Consider the following 21,382-nt stretch of genomic DNA (forward strand, 5'->3'; position numbering starts at 1 on the left):
ACTTGATCTAAACAAAACCCGCTGTTCTTGGTGGCGGCTAGGGGGTTTATAAACATGGGAGGACGACCACAAGGGTATTGGGGTCGTGCTGCAACCCTAGGATGCGTCCCTAATGGACCTAACTTGATACACGACCCATTGGGCCAAAATAGGGTGACGCAGCACCATGGGCAGAAAAGGCAGGAAATGTCTCGGTAAGAAAACAATGATTACGGCGGCCTCAGAACAGATATGACTATAATTCCGGATCCATATGAAAGTAGACTTGATAAGCTTTCCATGTTGTGCTTGAACATTCCAATCCGAGCCCGCATCTGACCGTGGTGACCGTCACAAGTTGGTGTTCTTCTGCAGTCCGAATCCAGCATGTTCAAATCCTTTTCCCTTTCGGTCTTCTCCCTGATTCCTAAGCAAAACAAGAGTGCACGGGTCTCCATGGTCTAAATATGATGGACATGAACTCAAGAGTGTAATCACCTGATGGTTGAGTTGACGAGCACGAGCGCGAGTAATAGGACCAGAAATTGGTACTTGTATTGGTATAGATGCATCAGTAGTGTGGATGTCTTCATCAACATGTCATCCTCAAACTGATGGTCAAACTGAAGTTGTGAATAGAACTTTGTCTACTATGTTAAGGGCAGTTCTAAAGAAGAATATTAAGATGTGGGAGGACTGTTTGCCTCATATTGAATTTGCTTATAATCGATCATTGCATTCTACTACAAAGATGTGCCCATTTCAGATTGTATATGGTTTGTTACCTCGTGCTCCTATTGATTTAATGCCTTTGCCATTTTCTGAAAAACTAAATTTTGATGCTACTAGGCGTGCTGAATTGATGTTAAAACTGCACGAAACTACTAAAGAAAACATAGAGCGTATGAATGCTAGATATAAGTTTGCTAGTGATAAAGGTAGAAAGGAAATAAATTTTGAACCTGGAGATTTAGTTTGGTTGCATTTGAGAAAGGAAAGGTTTCCTGAATTACGAAAATCTAAATTGTTGCCTCGAGCCGATGGACCGTTTAAAGTGCTAGAGAAAATTAACGACAATGCATATAGGCTAGATCTGCCTGCAGACTTTGGGGTTAGCCCCACATTTAACATTGCAGATTTAAAGCCCTACTTGGGAGAGGAAGTTGAGCTTGAGTCGAGGACGACTCAAATGCAAGAAGGGGAGAATGATGAAGACATCCACACTACTGATGCATCTATACCAATACAAGTACCAATTTCTGGTCCCATTACTCGCGCTCGTGCTCGTCAACTCAACCATCAGGTGATTACACTCTTGAGTTCATGTCCATCATATTTAGACCATGGAGACCCGTGCACTCTTGTTTTGCTTAGGAATCAGGGAGAAGACCGAAAGGGAAAAGGATTTGAACATGCTGGATTCGGACTGCAGAAGAACACCAACTTGTGACGGTCACCACGGTCAGATGCGGGCTCGGATTGGAATGTTCAAGCACAACATGGAAAGCTTATCAAGTCTACTTTCATATGGATCCGGAATTATAGTCATATCTGTTCTGAGGCCGCCGTAATCATTGTTTTCTTACCGAGACATTTCCTGCCTTTTCTGCCCATGGTGCTGCGTCACCCTATTTTGGCCCAATGGGTCGTGTATCAAGTTAGGTCCATTAGGGACGCATCCTAGGGTTGCAGCACGACCCCAATACCCTTGTGGTCGTCCTCCCATGTTTATAAACCCCCTAGCCGCCACCAAGAACAGCGGGTTTTGTTTAGATCAAGTTTAGCTCTCGCTACTTGCTTGCAAGCGCGCGTGCTAGTTCAGCCGCCCGTCTTCTTGTCTTCGGAACCCCACCATATTGTAGTTTGATCTTTAAACCTACATTTAGATCTGGTAATTCAGTACTTGTTCTACTTGTTCTTGCTAGTTCTTCGATTGCTTGCAGGACGAGTGCCCTAGTGGCCAGGGTGTCACGCTCCACAAGATCGTGACAGCCATAGGAGGTGGTGTATCGGTTGCTAAGGCGCAGCGTCTTTGGAAGGCTGTAGTCGGGCCGTGAACGTCGTCTCCTCCCCCAATCGAGTTATTCCACACCCTCTCATCGAAAGATCGGGCAATCACCCAACGGGTGCACATCACCTTTGGCATTAGATACAAGAACTTTGGGTACCCAAACACAAGTCTTTGATCCCTTGTGTTTGCCCCCAACAAACTTGGCAACTACCTTGCCGAATTTGTTAGTCAAAACATAAGATGCATCAAAAGTTTTAAATGAAATGCTATGGTCATTTGATGCACTAGGAGTTTTCTTCTTAGGCAACTTAGCACGGGTTGGTTGCCTAGAGCTAGATGTCTCACCCTTATACATAAAAGCATGATTAGGGCCAGAGTGAGACTTCCTAGAGTGAATTCTCCTAATTTTGCTCTCAGGATAACCGGCAGGGTACAAAATGTAACCCTCGTTATCCTGAGGCATGGGAGCCTTGCCCTTAACAAAATTAGATAATCTTTTAGGAGGGGCATTAAGTTTGATATTGTCTCCCTTTTGGAAGCCAATGCCATCCTTGATGCTAGGGTGTCTCCCACTATAAAGCATACTACGAGCAAACTTAAATTTTTCATTTTCTAGTTCATGCTCGGCAATTTTAGCATCTAATTTGGCTATATGATCATTTTGTTGTTTAATTAAAGCCATATGATCATGAATAGCATTAATGTCAACATCTCTACATCTAGTGCAAGTAGAAGTGTGCTCAACGGTAGATGTAGAGGGTTTGCAAGATTTTAATTCTACAACCTTAGCATGCAATATATCATTTTCACTTCTGAGGTTAGAAATAGTAACATTGCAAACATCAAAGTCTTTAGCCTTAGCAAGCAATTTTTCATTTTCATTCCTAAGGCTAGTAAGAGAAATGTTCAATTCTTCAATCTTAGCAAGCAAATCAATATTATCATTTCTAGGATTGGGAATTGAAACATCACAAGCATTTGAATCAACCTTAGCAATAAGTTTAGCATTGTCATTTCTAAGGTTGTCAATAGTTTCATGGCAAGTGCTTAGCTCACTAGATAGTTTTTCACATTTTTCTACTTCTAGAGCGTAAGCATTTTTAACCTTAACATTCTTCTTATTTTCTTTAATAAGGAAGTCCTCTTGGGTGTCCAAGAGATCATCCTTCTCATGAATAGCACTAATCAATTCATTTAATTTTTCTTTTTGTTGCATGTTTAGGTTGGCAAAAAGAATACGTAAGTTATCCTCCTCATTGCTAGCCTCATCCTCATCACTAGAGGTTTCATATTTAGTGGAGGATCTTGATTTTACCTTTTTCTTTTTGTCGTCCTTTGCCATGAGGCACTTGTGGCCGACGTTGGGGAAGAGAAGTCCCTTGGTGACGGCGATGTTGGCGGCGTCCTCGTCGGAGGAGGAGTCGGTGGAGCTCTCGTCGGAGTCCCACTCGCGGCACACATGGGCATCGCCGCCCTTCTTCTTGTGGTACCTCTTCTTTTCCTTTCTTCTCCCCTTCTTGTCGTCGCCCCTGTCACTGTCACTAGAAATAGGACATTTGGCAATAAAGTGACCGGGCTTACCACACTTGTAGCAAACCTTCTTGGAGCGGGGCTTGTAATCCTTCCCCCTCCTTTGCTTGAGGATTTGGCGGAAACTCTTGATGATGAGCGCCATTTCCTCGTTGTCGAGCTTGGAGGCGTCGATGGGTTGTCTACTTGATGTAGACTCCTCCTTCTTTTCCTCCGTCGCCTTGAATGCTACCAGTTGTGCTTCGGGCGTGGAGGGGCCATCTAGCTCGTTGATCTTCTTTGAGCCTTTGATCATCAATTCAAAGCTCACAAAATTCCGGATTACTTCCTCGGGAGTCATTAATGTATATCTAGGATTGCCATGAATTAATTGAACTTGAGTAGGGTTAAGGAAAACAAGTGATCTAAGAATAACCTTTAACACTTTGTGGTCATCCCATTTTTTGCTCTCGAGGTTGCGCACTTGGTTCACCAAGGTTTTGAGCCGGTTGTACATGTCTTGTGGCTCCTCCCCTTGGCGAAGACGGAAGCGACCGAGCTCCCTCTCGATCGTTTCCCGCTTGGTGATCTTGGTCACCTCGTCTCCTTCGTGCGCGGTCTTTAGCACGTCCCAAATCTCTTTAGCACTCTTCAACCCTTGCACCTTATTATACTCCTCTCGACTTAGAGAGGCGAGGAGTATAGTTGTGGCTTGGGAGTTGAAGTGTTGGATTTGGGCCACTTCGTCCTCATCATAATCTTCATCCCCTACGGAAGGTACCTGTACACCAAACTCAACAACATCCCATATACTTTTGTGGAGTGAGGTTAGGTGATATCGCATCATATCACTCCACCTAGCATAATCTTCACCATCAAACGTTGGTGGTTTGCCCAATGGGACAGAAAGTAAAGGTGTATGTTTAGGAATGCGAGGATAGCATAGGGGGATCTTACTAAACTTCTTGCGCTCATGGCGCTTAGAAGTAACGGACGGCGCGTCGGAGCCGGAGGTGGAAGGCGATGATGAAGTATCGGTCTCGTAGTAGACCACCTTCCTCATCTTCTTTTTCTTGTCGCCACTCCGACGCGACTTATGGGAAGAGGATTTCTTTTCCTTCCCCTTCCCTTTGTTGCGGAACTCTTCCGATGAAGTCTTCCCGTGGCTTGTAGTGGGCTTGTCGCCGGTTTCCATCTCCTTCTTGGCGTGATCTCCAGACATCACTTCGAGCGGTTAAGCTCTAATGAAGCACCGGGCTCTGATACCAATTGAAAGTCGCCTAGAGGGGGGGGGTGAATAGGGCGAAACTGAAATTTGCAAAGTTAATCACAACTACAAGTCGGGTTAGCGTTAGAAATAATAATGAGTCTGAGAGAGAGGGCGCAAAACAAATCACAAACGAATAAAGAGTGTGACACACGGATTTGTTTTACCGAGGTTCGGTTCTTGCAAACCTACTCCCCGTTGAGGTGGTCACAAAGACCGGGTCTCTTTCAACCCTTTCCCTCTCAAACGATCCCTCAGACCGAGTGAGCTTCTCTTCTCAATCAATTGGAACACAAAGTTCCCGCAAGGACCACCACACAATTGGTGTCTCTTGCCTCGATTACAAATGAGATGATCACAAGAAAGAATGCAAGAAAGAAGCAATCCAAGCGCAAGAGCTCAAATGAACACAACAAATCACTCTCTCTAATCACTAAAGCTTTGTGTGGAGTTGGGAGAGGATTTGATCTCTTTGGTGTGTCTTGTATTGAATGCTAGCTCTTGTAATGTAGTTGGAAGGTGGAAAACTTGGATGACTTGAATGTGGGGGTGTTGGGGTATTTATAGCCCCAACCACCAAACTTGACCATTGGTGGAGGCTACTGTCGACGGGCGCACCGGACAGTCCGGTGCGCCACCGGACACTGTCCGGTGCGCCAGCCACGTCACCCGGCCGTTAGGGTTCGACCGTTGGAGCTCTGACTGGTGGGGTCGCCTGGCTGTCCGGTGGTGCACCGGACAGGCACTATAGACTGTCCGGTGTGCCTCCCGCGCGTGCTCTGACTCTGGCGCGCACTGTAGCGCATTAAATGCCTCTGCAGGTGACCGTTGGCGCCGTAGTAGCCGTTGCTTCCGCTGGCACACCGGACAGTCCGGTGGCTCACCAGACAGTCCGGTGAATTATAGCGGAGCGCCCTTGGAAATTCCCGAAGGTAGCGAGTTTGGCTTCGACCGCCCTGGTGCACCGGACACTGTCCGGTGGCACACCGGACAGTCCGGTGCGCCAGACCAGGGTGCCTTCCGGGTTGTCTTTTGCTCTATTGTTTGAACCCTTTTCTTGGTCTTTTTATTGGCTTATTGTGAACCTTTGGCACCTGTAGAACTTATAGACTAGAGCAAACTAGTTAGTCCAATTATGTGTTGGGCAATTCAACCACCAAATTCAATTAGAGAATAGGTGTAAGCCTAATTCCCTTTCAGACACCCACCAGCAGGGCATTTCCTCCATTGCCCTGCCGATAGATGGCCGCCTCGTGCGGGCTTGGCGTGAAACCCATTCCTTTGAGCGTAGAATCCAGCTTGGCATTCCACGCCCTCGGTGCCTGTCGCAGGCCATAGAGAGCCTTGCACAGGCGCAACACCTTGCCCTCCTTGCCAGGGATCGCAAAACCTGACGACTGGTGTACGTAGACCTCCTCCTTTAAGTCGCCGTTAAGAAACACCAACTTGACGTCCACGTGATGAACGTGCCAGCCCTGCTGGGCTGACAACGCAAGGAGGAGTCGCACAGATTCCATCCGTGCCACGGGGGCGAAAGCATCGTCGAAGTCGATCCCCTCCTGCTGTAGGAAACCGCGTGCCACCAAGCGAGCCTTGTGCTTGACGATGGCGCCGGCTTCATCCCTCTTCAATTTGAACACCCATTTAAGGGTGATCGCGCGATGACCATGAGGGAGATCAGCGAGCTCCCAGGTGCAGTTCATCTCAACCGCGTCCATCTCCGACTGCATCGCGGCATGCCAAGCCGCATGTTTCTCGGCCTCCGCGAAAGACCGAGGCTCACCATCGTCGCATGCAAGATGCAACTCTCCTGCCAGAATGCGAGATGCAGGGCCTGGCACCGATGGGTCGATGAGAAGGCCCTCCACCCTTCGATACCGCAACGGCTCGCCGTCGTAGCACGCGTCGACACGCTCCTCGTCGCGGGACAGAGGGGTCACGAGCTCCACTGGGTCGTGCTCGACACGAGCTGGTGTCGGAGAGGACGTTCCCGGAGAGGGTACCGTCGGTGCTGGAGTACGTTGTTGGAACTTGCTCTCCCGAGCAAGATGATCCAACGGGGGAGTAAAAGTAATGCATACAAGGTTTTTTCTCAGGAAGGCAATTGCTCTGTTAATTTAGCCTCTCAAGGGCACTGTGCGGGGGTATTTATAGGTGCCTGAGTGCCCAGCATCTTGAGTTAAGGACGCATGTGCCCTCAGGCGCCCAGGTTATCCTCAGAATATTCCCATAAAGCAGGGTTACAGACTGTAATTACAGGGAAGCCTTTACAAATTAGGCCCATAATGCGCAGCGGCCACGCAGGGCCTGTTACAATGGGCCGGATCACACGTGGGCCTCTGTGTTGGACGAGGCTGCGGGATGGGACGACCTCGTCATAGGCCTTCGTCCTGCGACGCATGGGACGAAGGGTGGAGTCTGCCAGTCGTCTTGTCTCCGTTGGTGCAGCGAGACTGGCGAAGGCATCGAGCGAAGGGTGGCATCTTCGCCTTCACCCCAACATTTGCCCTCCGAGGGACCAGTTCGACTAAGTCATCTGGTGCCGAAGGCGTCGCTAGATGGTGGAGACGCTGCCCTCGCTCGAAGTGGTTCCGCAGGGGTTTTTGACATGACCATTGATTGACGCCGTACTGTTGGATTGCGGGTTTCCCGAAGCGTCGCGCCCTGTGTATAAAAGGGGGTGGGGGCGGCGCAGATTGAAATTTACCTTTCTGCGTGCCATGAAAACCCTAACCTCCCTTTCAAACTGCTCGCTTGCTCGTCTGCCCTCCTTGCTCCTGTTCGTCGAAGATCTGGCCCGCGTGAAGCAGACCGCGCGCCGCCGTTGACGGTACGTAGCCATGCCGTCTTCCTCCTCGTCTACTGCGACCACACCGACGGCCGAGGTGTCGTCCGAAGATACCTCGGGCACTGTGGCGGCGGCGGAGTTACGACCGGGTGATATGGTGGAATTCGGTGTTTCGCGGATGTCGTCGGTCCGCGTGCAAGATATGCAACATTTGGGGTATTTTGGTGGCGGGGTTGGGCGTGTCCCGGGGGCAGAGTAGGTTCCCGAGCCCGAGGGCGAATTGGTTGTTTTTGAGGCATTTTCATCGCCGTCCTTCGTCTGCCTGCGCATCGTTTTGTGTCGGAGGTTCTGCAGAAGTTCGAATTCCAGGTTCATCAGCTGACACTAAACACCGTGGTGGTGTTGGCGAAGTATGTCTGGGCAACGACGTCGTATGGCGGTCAGCCTTCGGTGGAAGTCTTCGCCAAGCAATACTGTCTGCACTGGCAGAAGAGAAAAATTGGGCATAAGATTGCGCAATTCGGATCGTGCACTTTCACGCCTAAGTCCGGGAAGACTTCGATGGAAGTTGTGGAGCTGGTCCCCTGTGCCCGAAATAAGTGGGGCAACTGGTGGGACTACTGGTTCTATGTTTCAGTGGCTGAAGTAGAAGACCACCCAGGGCTCCCCGCTGCCATTATGTGCTCTCATTATTATGTGGCGTACCCGCCATTTTAAGTGGCGGAGAATGATGAGAATGAAAGGGCCCTTCGGATCGCTGCTCGTACGAGTAGTGGGCGTGATCTAGTTGAGGAATTCATAGGGTATGGGGTGTGGCCCTTGGCGCATGGATGGGCGCTGGGCGAAGTATGCCCTCGCGAGATGCCCTCCCTGGGTGGGCGGAAAGTGCGAAGTCCGCTTTTTGCTTTGGATGTGTGAGGGTGGGATCCTGCCACGGTTGTGCGTGAGGCGGAGGATGGGGCGGTGCGAATTGTTGGGCGCTACGTGTCGAAGACGAAGGCCCAGCGGAGCTGGGATATACGTGGATCCAACGACCGCCTGAATAGGGTCTTCGAGTTGAATCGTTTGCCGTATGGCGGTTATCCCGGGGAAGACGTTGTCGACCGCCGCGGGAAAAAACCAGCGGCTGTGACTGAAGACGACCCTGCACCGGAGGCCGCCCCAGCCACTAAGAAAAGGAAGCTAGGTACTGTGGTGGGAGAACTGGGGGTCTCTGATAGTTTTGCTATGGAGTTGATGGGGACATGCGTGGCCCTCGAGGGAAGGATGTCTTCGCCCGAGCTCCGGGAGTCTTCGGCGCAGATGCTGGAGGTTACCGTGGTCGATGGCCCAAGAACGTTCCTATCCCCCGCGCGGCTGGTGAAGACTTCTTTACGTCTCGCATGGCTCGTGACTTGAGAGTGTTTCATTACGGGCGGAATATTGCTGCTGTTGTGTCGGCAGTGATGACCAAGGACCGTCAAGATGCTGCGCAGAAGTGCCGGGCGGTCGTCAGGATGGTCGATCCCGTGCGCGAGGCAAAGAGGGCGCGAGGAAGCGCGAAGGCTGTAGCCTCCGGCAGTGGCAAGCTGGTGCCAGCTGCGAAAACGGCTGCGCCCAGGGGCAGCAAAGCGTCGACAGGCGAGAAGGATACGGCCGTTGGCGGAACCAAGCCTCTCTCGAGCGGACCGTCGCCTGCGAAGCTGCCTCCGCCGGGGAAGCGTGTTGCTGACTTCGGCACAAATATCAGTGTCGACGATTATCTGGGTGGTAAGTTTTTTTGACCGGAGACGTGTTGCAGGGTCGGGCGAGGGACAGTTGGTTGTTGTCCCGCCTTCGGTGGCAGCCACGTTGCCATCGGCGGTGGTAAAGGCGAAGGGTGCCACGCAGGACCCATGGGCCGCCTTTTGCGCGAGCGGCGAGATTTTGACGGCTGCTGCCGCTAGGGACGTGGCGGGCACCATGTCCCAGCGGTTGAGGGAAGTGTCTCAGCAGTTGTCGCAGCAGGTGACGCAGCAGCTGAAGCAAGTAAGTTGCGCTGGACGTCGATGTTTGCTGTGTTTTGGTTCATGCTTTTGTCTCGTGAAGGTTTGACCTGTGTTTTTGCCAGGCGGCCGACTTCGCCGACCGTGTCGCGTCGGGCGTCCTGACTACGGACGTCGCCGCCGAAGTCGAGAATCTTCGGGCGCAGCACGCGGATGCTGTCCGGGATAAGTCAGCCGCAGAGAGCAAGAACCGTAGGCTGACGGAGAAGGTGGCCGCCCTGGAGGCCGAGAAGATTGACCTCCGACGCCGGCTGGCGGAGGAGAGGAGGGAGGCTAACCAGGCCGTCGCTGAAGTGCAGGCTACGCAAGCGGAGGCTAAGGTGGCACTGGCGAAGGGTAGCCTCGCCAGCCAACGCGCCGAGGAGTGGGAGGCGAGGTTCAACGCCCTGCGCAGTTGCGTAGACAAGGCCGAGACCTCGGTGCACTCAGAAGTCGTGCGGACGCACGCGCAGCTCGTGGAGGCATACCGCGATCTGGGTGCGCGTACTGCAGTTTTCGAAGTGCCCGACTGCGAGGCCAGCCTCCGCTTCCTTGAATGGTTGCAGGAGGAGCTGCTGGTGCTCCCGACGATTGTGCATGGCTTCATGTCCTACGCCTCCCTCGTCACATGCGAGGGGGCCATGAACGCGTTGTCGCACGAGGGGTGCAAACACTATGAGGTCTTCGACCAGTCAGATGACAACTTTGAGCGGGAGATTTTTAAGGTTGAAGACCCTGTGGTAAAGGATTCCGCGGGGGCACTCTTCGATCGGATGTGGGGCCCTCATGGTCGAGAGGCGGTTAGGGAGCGGTCTGACCGGGCGAGGGAGCAGGTAAAGTTTGTCTTTTGTTTCGTGTCGTTGAATGTGGGTACGTGTGGGTTTGCTGAATCAGTGTGATGTTGCTGTAGATGGCACGTGCCGAGGATGTGGAAGACTTCGGACATCTGAATGCCACGCAGCCCGAGGCGGAGGTCAACCCGGTGCTGCCCGAGGCTGAGGTCGACCCAGCACCGCCCTCGGAAACCGGTGAAGGCTCCCTCGCTGCCCCTGCGTCTACTGTGTCTGGTGGAGGCTCATCGCCAGCCCCTGCGCCGATGGCGGAGGATCCCCTCAAGGCGGCGGTGGAGCTGGCAGCAGAGGATCCCATGGCGGCGGCTGGGTCTTCGCAGGTGGCTTAGTGGGTGTGGGGGAGTTAGTAAATTTTGTCTGTGTTACTGAACCTTGGTTGCTGCGCAGGTTCAGGATTTTGGGCCTGCTCATGCAACCGCTACTGCTAATTTTGTGGCGGCTTCGACCGTGGTTGCTGGAAATGAATCAGATGAGTCTGTGTCTAAGTTTCCTGAGTTTGATGATTCTGGGAGTTTGGTTGTGTGGTTGGAGGAGTCTTCGGATGAGGACTTGGATTACTTTGCGGCCTTGGATGTGGCTGCAGCGTAGGCTACTCCGCGTGTTACGGATGCTGAAGTTTTTCCTGGTCCGAGTGCTGGGCGTAGGTGGCGAAGGGCGGTGGCGAAGCGTAGAGTGAGTGAGGTGGATGGTGGTCGGCTTCGTGTGGGCAGGGCTGGCAAGCGGGAATTGTTGTCCTCACCGGTTGGGGCGAGTGTAGGTGAGGGGGAGTTGTGAAGTCTTTTTGAGGGTGAGGAGCTGAGGATAATGCTGTTTAACTATAGGGAGATGGGTATCATCCCGAAGGTTGAACCAATGTAAGGTGTGATGCCTTCGCTGTACGTATGTAACTATAATTTGTATGATGAGGCTGTGTGCTTTCGCTGATCTGGCCGTGTCCATAGGGGCGTTGTGCACTTGGTCTAGCACGTTTATTATGTCGGTCCGGCTGCACCTGTAGTCGGTCTTTGCGCAGATAGTTTTTCGACGAAGACTTTTGCACGGATGTAATGTGCCTTCGATTTTGCGCACTCGTTCTGCTAGTCCGGCTGCACCTTTAGGCGACTTTTGCACGGATAGTCTTTTGAGGAAGACTTCGATTTTAGCACTTGTTGTGCTAGTCCGGCTGCACCCTTAGGCGACTTTTGCACGGATAGTCTTTTGAGGAAGACTTCGATTGTACGCACTTGTTGTGCTAGTCCGGCTGCACCCTTAGGCGACTTTTGCATGAATAGTCTTTTGATGAAGACTTCTATTTTACGCACTTATTGTGATAGTCTGGCTGCAACCTTAGGCGACTTTTGCGCGGAGTGTCGCACGTGAGGGTAGCCAGCGCTGCCCCTCGCGGTGACTTTTGTATTGGTCGAATGCTGAAGACCGTCGATGCGGTCTTTTTCGACGTAATTTTTGCGGGGGATTTTTCGTGTGTATATTACATGGCTCCGCCTCGTTAAAAACCTCACCCCCCGGGAGGAAAAGAGTGCGGGCCGGAATAAAACTGTTTTGCAAATTACAAGGGCGAGCTGGCCCTGAGGAGTCAAACAAAAATTTGCGAAGATTGTCAATGTTCCAAGAATGCTCTAAGTCTTCGCCGGATGGCGTTGTGAGCCTGTACGCGCTGGGGGACGCCTTCGTCTTGACGATGAAAGGGCCCTCCCACTTTGGTTCTAGCTTGCCCCGGGACTCTGTCCGAGCTATCCGGACGAGTACGAGGTCTCCTTCGCTGAATTCCCTCGGGATGACCGTGTGGTCGCGCCATGCTTTTGTTTGAGCTTGGTATTTGTTTAGAGCCTGTAGGGCGAAGACGCGGTCACCGTCGATGAGGTCCTTCGAAGTAGGCTCGTCTACGTCGGGGATGGCTAACGTGACTGTCCGTGGTGACCCATATTTTATTTCTTGCGGGGTCATGGCCTCCGATCCATATAGAAGGCGGAAAGGGGTGAACCCAGTCGCCCTACACTCAGTCGTGTTCAGCGCCCAGACCGCTTCAGGTAACAGGTCTGCCCACTTGCCTTTTTTGTCGTCGAGGAGCATTTTCTTGACGGCTGTGAAAATTTTGCCATTGGCGCGTTCCACGACTCCGTTGGATTGCGGGTGGTACACTAAGGCGAAGGCGAGCTTGGTGCCAATGGAGAAGCAGAAATCCTTGAAGTCTTGGCTGTTAAATTGCTTGCCATTGTCAACTGTGAGTTCGGACGGGACTCCGAAGCGGCAAACAATGTTTTGCCAGAAGAATTTCTGGGCAGTCTTCGATGTTATCGTGGATACCACCCTCGCCTCGATCCATTTGGTGAAATACTCGACGGCGACGAAGGTGAACTTGAGGTTCCCCTGGGCCGTGGGTAGGGGCCCGACAATGTCCAGGCCCCAGCGCTAAAGAGGCCATGTGTGGGTGATTAGCTTTGTGAACTGCGAAGGGCTTCCCGAGCGTGGAGAAAATTTCTGGCAGGCTTCACAGGACCTTGTGACCCGATTTGCGGTGCAGATCATGGCGGGCCAGTAGAAACCTTGACGAATCACCTTTGCGGCTAGGGCCCTAGGCCCTGCGTGAGAGCCGCAAGTGCCGCTGTGGACTTCGAGTAGGATTTGGACGCCCTCGGTCTCAGTGACACATTTAAGCATGGGTTGACTGACCCCCTTCTTGTAAAGTTGTCCTTCGATTAATGCGAAGTCCCGACTTCGATGTTTGAGGTGCTTGGCCTCATTGATATCAGTTGGATGATAGTACCCCTGCAGGAACAGGGTTATTGGTGCCCGCCAGTCTTCGGTCATGATGAGGTTAACTATGCGGTGGCCCTCGCTGTCATTGGTTATTTGGAGCCCCTCTGGGCTGCGGACGGCTGGCGTGCCGATGACATGGTAGAATACGTCGGAGGGCAGGGCCTCGCCTCTGGCGGCTGCCTTGGCCAATGCGTCGGCCTCCTCGTTCTTGGCTCGATCCACATGCTGCAAGGTAAAACCTTTGAATTGTCTTTCGAGACTGCGGATAGCTGCGAGGTACTGCATAAGTGCGGGGTCCTTCGCTGCGTAGTCTTTCTCGACCTGGCCGGCGACTACCTTGGAGTCTATTCTGATGATGCAAGTGGTGACACCAAGTGCCCTTAGCTTGCGAAGGCCGAGGATGACATCTTCGTATTCTGCTATATTGTTGGTGCATCTGTCAGACTCCAAAGCAAAGCTGAGGCGTGCTGCGTATCTGTGCTTGACCCCTGTGGGTGAAGTAATGACTGCAGCGGCACCTGCCCCCGCATGGCACCATGTGCCGTCGCAATGGATTGTCCACACCTTCTCTGCGGACGGGTCCGGCTGTGTTATTGGCCCAGTCCAGTCGACGACGAAGTCTGCCAGGACTTGTGAATTGATGGCTGTCCTGGGTTCGAATGTGATGTGGTAGCCGGAGAGTTTGGCTGCCCATTTGGCAATCCGGACTGATGCCTCCGGGTTTCTAAACAATTCGCCGAGTCCCGTATCTGAGGTGACCCGGACCTTGAACGCTTCAAAATAATGGCGCAATTTGCGTGAAGCCATAACGACTGCGTAGGCGATTTTTTCCAGCTCCGTCATATTGCATTTTGATGTCATGAGTACTTCGGAGACGTAGTAAACTGGACATTGCTTGATCGTGCCCTCTCTGTTCTGCTCTTGAACCAGTGCTGCGCGGACCGCATGCGGCGAAGCTGCGATGTAGAGCAACAGGGGTAGCGAGGGGTCGGGGCTTGTAAGAATCACCAACTCTGACAGGTACTGCTTTAATGAAGCAAAGGCCGCCGCCTGCTCTGGTCCCCATGCGAAGTCTTTTGCGCCGCGGAGTGTTCTGAGGAAAGGGATGCTTCGCTCTGCGGATTTGGAGATGAATCTGTTGAGGGCGGCCAATCTGCCTGTCAGTCGTTGGACATCTCTGGCCGACTGCAGGGGCGTCATGTTAATGATGGCTTGGATTTTGGTTGGATTGGCTTCAATCCCACGGTGACCAGGTAGCCCAATATTTTCCCCTAGCGAACACCGAAGACACACTTTTCGGGGTTTAGGCGAAGTCGTGCGTCCCGCATGTTCGCAAACGTTTCGGCGAGGTCAGCCAAATGGTCTTCCTTGCTTCTGCTGGCGACGACGATGTCGTCCACATACGTAAATATGTTTCTGCCGACTTGGCTCTCGAGCACCGTTTTGGTGAGCCGAGAGAATGTGGACCCGGCGTTCTTAAGTCCCTCCGGCATTCTGATGAAGCAATACATGCCGAAGGGTGTTATGAAACTGGTGCTTGCCTTGTCTTCCTCCTTCATATATATCTGATGGTAGCCGGAAAAGCAATCAAGGAGTGACATGACTTCGCACCCGGCCGCACTATCGACGATTTTGTCGATCCGAGGCAGCGGGAAGTTGTCCTTGGGGCAGGCCTTGTTAAGACTGGTGAAATCAATGCACATCCGCCATTTGCCGCTCTTCTTCTGCACCATCACTACGTTGGCGAGCCATGTAGGGTAGGCGATTGGCTCGATAAATTTGGCCTCAAATAGGCGATGTACCTCGGCCTTGGCGGCTTCTGTCTTCTCATCAGACATCTTGCACAGCCGCTGCTTCTTCGGCCTCACCGAAGGGTCGATTCCCAAGATGTGCTCAATGATGGAGCAACTGACTCTGACCAGGTCGAGGGTGGACCAGGCGAAGACGTCTTTATTTTTTGACAGACAGCAGAGGAGTCTCTCCTCGTCATGAGAGGTGAGGTCTTCGCTGATGGTGACTGTTTGTTTGGGTGTTGCCTGGTCGAGGGGAACAGTCTTGGTCCCGTTGTTGCTCTGCAGCTGTGCCTTGTCATGTTCTTTGGTGGTTGGGCTGGCAGACTCGGGGACCTCGCGCTGGGCCGTGAGGCAGTGTACGTTCCTTTGTCCGGGAACGAAGTCTCTTTCTATGTTACGCGCAGCCTGCTGGTTGCCATAGACTGTGATGGCGCCTTGCGGATCTGGGATCTTCATGCACAGGTATAGTCCGTGAATGGCTGCCTCAAACTTGTTGGTGGAGCCGTGACCCATTATGGCGTTGTACAGGTACACCATGTCGACGATGTCGAATGTGACTTGCTCACTTCGTGCATTGGGTGCTACACCGAAGGAGAGGGGTAACTCTATTTTGCCGATAGGAAAGGTGCCCTTGCCGCCGAAGCCATACAGTGGGTTGTCCGAAGGCTTGAGCAGGCTGTGGCTTATGCCCATGCGGTCGAAGGCATGGAGGAAAATGATATCCGCCTGGCTGCCATTGTCGACTAAGACTTTGTGCAGGTCCCAGCCCGCCACGCTGCAGTTGATAACCATGGCGTCGATGTGGGGTGCGCTGCGCAGATCGACGTCGCGGGCGTCGAAGGTCAATGGCACATGGGACCACTTCGTCTGCACGACTGGACCGATGACGGCGATGTGGTTGATGCTGCAGTAATGGTCCCTCTTCTGTCGCTTCGTGTCGAAGTCGACGCTGGACCCCCCAGTAATCATGTGAATGACTCCACGATACGGCTGATCGGCGAAGTCTTCTTGCTTTGGGGCTTGGGGGTGGTTGTGGTGGTGGATATTTTGCTGTTGCGGGTGTGGAGGTGGGGGTGGGGGAGGTACGATTTGTACCTCCTGGTGGTGTTGGTATGCGTGGTGCGGTGGATGCGGAGCGGGGCCGTGGTTGTATGGTTGAGGGGGTTGTTGATATGTGTGCACGACAACTCTAGGGTTGTCGGCTGGTTGCGCCCGTGCCATCTTGTCTCTGGTGGCCTTCGTCTCTGGGCAGTCTCTTGTGGGGTGCACGCAGTCTTCGCCGTGGAACAAGCAGTAAAATCTGCGTGGCTGCTGCGCACATCCCCGGCCCCGACCGCGAGCTCCGTTTCCGTGGCCCTAGGGGGGATACTCCTGGCGGCGAGGGGCCTCGCCAGCGGGGTGCTGGTTGGCGATGTTGTGTACCTGCTGCTGATTGCGACCGTCCCGACCGGAGTCTGCCTGCGAAGGCCTCGTCCACGTAAGGCTGGACTGCGGAGGGTCTTTAGGTTTCCTTTGAGACTCGACTTTGCGCTGGTGGAGCTCTTCGGATCTGGCGTATTTTTCGAATAGCTGGTACAGCTCCTGGAGATTTCTGGGCGGATCTCTGATGCAGTGGCTGTAAAGGACGCCAGCCCGAAGACCACTGATGGCGTAGTGAATGGCGATTTGGTCATCAACCGATGGCAGTTGTGACTTGAGAGTCAGAAACTTGCGGTAGTACTCTCGCAGAGTCTCTCTTTCCAGCTGCTTGCAGAGTGAAAGTTCAGCCAAGGCGTCGGTGTCTGTGTGGTACCCTTGGAAGTTGAGCAGGAATTTGTCCCGGAGACTTCTCCAGGAGTCGATGGACAGCGGGGCAACCTGGTGTACCAGGTGAGGGCCGGGCCTTCGAGTGCGATGATGAATGACTTGGCCATCGTGGCGTCGTCCCCTCCGGATGATGCAACGGCGACCTGATAGCTCATGATATACCGTGCTGGGTCGGTGCTGCCGTTGTACTTGGGATAGGTCCCTGCCCTGAAGTTGGCGGGCCATGGTGAAACTTGCAGGTGGGGCGCCAGGGGACTCCGCTCGTCAAGGTAGTTGACACCTTGGAATGCCGCGGCGTGCGGAATGGCATGTCCGCGCTGAGGGATGAACAGGTCTTCGATTTGCGCATGCTGTTGCAGGGGTGGGCCGTGTTGTAGACCGAGTTGGCCTTCGCGCTGCATGAGTGTGATTTTTTGCTCAAGCTCCTGAGCCTTTTGCTCTTCGTCGCGTATCATCTGGCGCACCTTGGCTTGCGCAGACACACGTTGGCGTTTGGCCTCGAGGATCTCCTTTTGCTTCTGGAGGTTGCGGTTCTTGATGCGCAAGGCACGCAACTGTAGTTGTTTCTCTGCGGAAACGCCGATGACTTCATCGTCCTCGGTGGCGTCTGCACCCTCTGGCGCAGCAAAGCCTGGGGGAGGTTGCGGTTGTCCTCTGGAGCTGCAGGTGCGAAGACTGCCTTCGGGTGTGAGTTGTTCATTGCGCTGCCTCTTGCTGAGTGCGTCGTCTTCGCAGCCTTCTTGGTGGGTGGTGTCGACAAGAGCCTTGCCCTTTTTCTTAGCCAGCAGCGCTGCCTTCGCAGCTTCGTCAACGGATGGGGCTGCCTTCGAGCTAGCTCTCTTGGGTGCCATCGCGGGTGGTTTTTCGTAGCACGAACGGTGGGCGCCAAATGTTGGAACTTGCTCTCCCGAGCAAGATGATCCAACGGGGGAGTAAAAGTAATGCAGACAAGGTTTTTTCTCAGGAAGGCAATTGCTCTGTTAAACTAGCCTCTCAAGGGCACTGTGCGGGGGTATTTATAGGTGCCTGAGTGCCCAACATCTTGAGTTAAGGATGCATGTGCCCTCAGGCGCCCAGGTTATCCCCGGAATATTCCCATAAAGCAGGGTTACAGACTGTAATTACAGGGAAGCCTTTACAAATTAGGCCCGTAATGCGCAGCGGCTACGCAGGGCCTATTATAATGGGCCGGATCACACGTGGGCCTCCGTGTTGGACAAGGCCGCGGGATGGGACGACCTCATCATAGGCCTTCATCCTGCGACGCATGGGACGAAGGGTGGAGTCTGCCAGTCGTCTTGTCTCCGTTGGTGCAGCGAGACTGGCGAAGGCATCGAGCGAAGGGTGGCGTCTTCGCCTTCGCCCCAACATACGTGGTGGCGAAGAGCTCGCTATAGCGGGAGTCGTGGTTGGAGTGTGTGGTGGTGAAGAGCTCGTTGTAGCAGGAGCTGGAGAGTTTGGCGCTGGAGTCAGTGGAGACTTGGGGGCTGGGGTAGACCTGCTCGGAGAAGAGTTGCCTACTCCCCTAGCTCCCTCAAAGTGGACGTACTCGATGGTGAAGTCGTACGTCGGAGTCGTGCCGTCGTCCACCGCCTTGTCCCACACCCATCCTCGCCCTTCGTCGAACACTACGTCGCGCGCCGTGCACACAAGCTGTGTTCTTGGGTCAAGGATGCAGTAGGCCTTCGAGCCCTCCGCGTAGCCAATGAACACCCCCGGGGTGCTCCTATCGTCGAGCTTGCTGATGTGGCCAAGCTCCTTGGTGAATGTGAGGTAGCCGAAGACCCGTAGGTGAGAGCCTCGTACGGTGTCATCCCATTGAGAGCCTTGGTGGGCGAGCGGTTGAGGATGTAAACCGCTGTCACCACTGCCTCTCCCTAGAAGACAGCTAGCATTCCTCTCTGCTTGAGGAGAGCCCGAGCCATCCCCACAACCGTCTAGTTGCGTCGCTCGACGACGCCGTTCTGCTGCAGGCTATATGGCGCGGCGTAGTGGCGCTGAACGCCCTCATCCGTGCAGTACGACGCGAACTCAGCCGCCGTGAATTCGCCACCGTTGTCGGTGCGCAGCACGCGCAGCTTGCGGCCGCACTCCGCCTCCGCAGCGACCTGCACACGCCTGATGGCGTTCGCAGCCTCTCCCTTGCTGCCAAGGATCATCACCCACATGTAGCGGGAGAGATTGTCGACGAGCAGCAAGAAGTAGCGTCGTCCTCCTGGTGTGGCTGGTGTCATCGGAATGATGAAGACATCCACACTACTGATGCATCTATACCAATACAAGTACCAATTTCTGGTCCCATTACTCGCGCTCGTGCTCGTCAACTCAACCATCAGGTGATTACACTCTTGAGTTCATGTCCATCATATTTAGACCATGGAGACCCGTGCACTCTTGTTTTGCTTAGGAATCAGGGAGAAGACCGAAAGGGAAAAGGATTTGAACATGCTGGATTCGGACTGCAGAAGAACACCAACTTGTGACGGTCACCACGGTCAGATGCGGGCTCGGATTGGAATGTTCAAGCACAACATGGAAAGCTTATCAAGTCTACTTTCATATGGATCCGGAATTATAGTCATATCTGTTCTGAGGCCGCCGTAATCATTGTTTTCTTACCGAGACATTTCCTGCCTTTTCTGCCCATGGTGCTGCGTCACCCTATTTTGGCCCAATGGGTCGTGTATCAAGTTAGGTCCATTAGGGACGCATCCTAGGGTTGCAGCACGACCCCAATACCCTTGTGGTCGTCCTCCCATGTTTATAAACCCCCTAGCCGCCACCAAGAACAGCGGGTTTTGTTTAGATCAAGTTTAGCTCTCGCTACTTGCTTGCAAGCGCGCGTGCTAGTTCAGCCGCCCGTCTTCTTGTCTTCGGAACCCCACCATATTGTAGTTTGATCTTTAAACCTACATTTAGATCTGGTAATTCAGTACTTGTTCTACTTGTTCTTGCTAGTTCTTCGATTGCTTGCAGGACGAGTGCCCTAGTGGCCAGGGTGTCACGCTCCACAAGATCGTGATAGCCATAGGAGGTGGTGTATCGGTTGCTAAGGCGCAGCGTCTTTGGAAGGCTGTAGTCGGGCCGTGAACGTCGTCTCCTCCCCCAATCGAGTTATTCCACACCCTCTCATCGAAAGATCGGGCAATCACCCAACGGGTGCACATCAGTTGGTATCAGAGCAAGGTTTATCGGTGAGAGATTTACTTTTCTTCGCTGTTTTCTTATCTCCTATAGTCCAGAAAAAGCCAAAAAAATGTAGATTAGTTTTACCGCAATCCTATAAACCATTGAGCATTTACTAGTACTACTTAGTTAGGGCTTGTTGAGTTTTTGGTTGCATCGGTTGTGTCGAGTTGCTGGTCTTAGTTTATTCCTTTAGAGTTTTGAGTTCTACCACGTTTTGGTCACCACGAAATCCACCATCACCAAAAACATCTCTGGTTCGTTTTTGCCACCATGGATACATATCATATCCGATTTGGAAGTTTAAATACAATCTGGAAAGCTTATCTTATCTTCTTTCCAACGGATCTGACCTTATCTCAAAATTCATTCTGAGCGCTCCGCAATCATCGTAGAGATTTCTGGACTTCCTATATTAACAAGATTTGTTAAATCTGATTTAAAGGGGTTGTTAGCAATATCTTTATTGTTTGGGTTGTCATAGTGAAAAAAAAAGGGTTTAGGCCCCTGCAAAAAAAACAGAAGAAGAAGAAAAAAAAAAGAATAGAAAAGAAAAAAAAAGGAAAAGAAGAAGAAGGGGGCTGAATCTCTAAATCTGTTGTTTCTCTTTGTGCTGTGCTAGTTGTTCTTTTTCAGTGACTACCTTTGTGCCTAGGCTCACGTCTCTAGCCTGGTTTAGCCTAGGACCAGCACAGTACCACCGTTGAACGATTATTCAGCTTGCTTTTGTAACTAACGTGGTACTAGTGTATTCCTTGCTTCAGCCCACCTACAACTCTACATATTTCGACTACAGTTTGACAGGTCGTGTTGCTGCGGCACCGATACACTTATTCCACGGTTGCAGACTTGTTGGTTGCTGACCCCTCCTGTTGTGCAAGGTAAGAATTGGTAAGAGCTTGTGTGGCAGGTTGAGAGTGAGCGCCTTGCAGTAGCTACATCCTAATAGTTGTAGAGTTTTTATTCCTTCACGTTTTTTTTTTCTTGTTGCCTCTGTTCGTCTAAGGCAGGATTGGAGGTTGATGATGCTTCTCGTAATATGCCACACTCTCCTCGCACCAAGGGTATCATACAACACTTTGTAAGGCTAGTGAAGACGCACACGGAAGGTCTTGATAATGACATGCAGGTGACGAATGAAAAGATGGGGCAATTGGAGGCCACACAGATCGACACGAACACCAAACTTGCAAATGTGGAAATGACAGTTGCTCATATTGACAAGAGCCTTGTCGCACTCTTGAGGCGGTTTGATGAGATGCATACTAATATCAATGGTGGGCGTGATGAGGGCGCCGAAGGTAACTGGGATGACTATGTTGCTGATACTGAACAAGATGACCAAGAAGCACCTAATCGCCGGCGACTACGTACTAACCGTAGAGGTATGGGTGGTTTTCACCGACGTGAGGTACATGGTAATGATGATGCT

This window comes from Zea mays, chromosome 2, assembly GCF_902167145.1.
Source record: "Zea mays cultivar B73 chromosome 2, Zm-B73-REFERENCE-NAM-5.0, whole genome shotgun sequence".
Lineage (NCBI taxonomy): Eukaryota > Viridiplantae > Streptophyta > Magnoliopsida > Poales > Poaceae > Zea > Zea mays.